The following is a 1,648-nucleotide window of genomic DNA, read 5'->3' on the forward strand; positions in this document are numbered from 1 at the left end:
GGAGTTTCAAAAACGTCAGCTCCAAATGGGTATTAAGTGGTGTTTTAATACCTGAGTATTTGGTAATGAAAGTATGCTTTGCTTTATAGATGAGAAATAATAATAATAAAAAAATAAGGCATGACAATATGAATCGTCACAGTGCTTTTCTAGAAGAATGCATGGATGAAGGTGTCTTCTGATTTTGTTAGACTGAAGAGTGTGCTTAGCACGCTGATCTGATGAACAGGCTTGAACACAGTAAAAAGCTTTTAAAAGGAAATATATATCAGAGCTATGGCCATTTTTGAAATGCCTAGTGTCTTTGACCCGTTTCCTGCAGAATGAATGGGGTTTGCACAGAAAAAGTGCCCAGTAATCATTTGTCCCTGGGGCCGCCGTGCCCAGAATTCCTTCAGATGCAGCTTCCCACATGGCTGTGGGCTCCGTGCTCCACTTCTGCCAGGATATGAGCAGCCTGTGCTGCGTGCTTTTGCCCCAGATCGTCGTAGAATCATGACAATGGCCTTAGAAAGGCAGAAGAGTTTCAACTATAATCTAGTGAAAGGCTTTTCCCCCTCCTTTCTGCAGATAAAGACATTAAGACCTCAGGCTTCTTGGCCTATACAAAGTCACATGTCTGGTTAATGCAGAGCTGGAGTTACAACCCAGGTCTTGAGCCAATCCCTACTCCAGCCTGCCTTTCCCTACACCAGTTCATCCCACTGGCTGGGTACCATGTCCGTGTGCACCATCAGGCATCATCCCACCCACGGTGGGTCCTTAGGACTAGCTTCCCTCCACCTACTAGCTCTGTACTGAGATCCCTAGATCCTCACACATTTCAGTTGCCCAGACATTCAAAGTCAACCTCTGAACATGGCAAGTTTCCTGAGTCAGAATAGGATATCCAGGTGCTTGCCCCGGGTAATCCCTCCCCACCTCTCTTATGGAACAACTGGCCAGCGTCCCCTTCAAAGGGTTAAACTTCTCAAATGTGTGCCTCTCACTGTGAATCTAGCCAAGAACTGAATTCAAGAGATCTAATGCTTAGGATCCAGAGAAGTCTTTGGGGTTTGGGGCAGACGAGCTGTTATTCCCTGCTCCCAGAGTCTTTTCTTAATCCTTTCCTGTAGTTACCCTGTTCTGACTCACCCTGGGAGGGACATTTTAGATGTACCCAGCTGGGTACCTGAATCCTGACCAAGGATCTTACTAACTTGTTGGCAAAACAAGATTAAATTAGAAACCGGTATGGCCGGGCCTGGGCAACTTCTTAGAGGAAATGGGGCCTACCCTAGGAATTGAAGGACAAGTTGACTCTCCATAGGTGGAGACTGGGGGTGGGGGACAGAGAGAGGGGCAGTGTCCCAGGTGGAAGAGCAGGCAGTGGGCCACAGAATAGAGGGTGGTGGGCAGGAGAGCAAATGTTTCTGTTGTTGGTAGTGAAAGAAGGGAAAATGGGGGGGGGGGGTCGTCTGCTCTTAAAATGCAGATCTCCAGGCCCCAGGGATGGAGTCTCAGACTGTACTCTCTACACGGCTCTAATTCCTTACAGCACTGGGGGCAGTTTCCTTAACAGGCTTGGCACCTGCACAGGCCATTTAGGAGAAAAGGTTTGCTTTGGTTTTGTCCTGTTTTAAATAAAAGATCCCTTCCCAATCTCATT

This window comes from Mirounga leonina, unplaced genomic scaffold, assembly GCF_011800145.1.
Source record: "Mirounga leonina isolate KUSES-001 unplaced genomic scaffold, KU_Mleo_1.0 Mir_174, whole genome shotgun sequence".
Taxonomy (NCBI): domain Eukaryota; kingdom Metazoa; phylum Chordata; class Mammalia; order Carnivora; family Phocidae; genus Mirounga; species Mirounga leonina.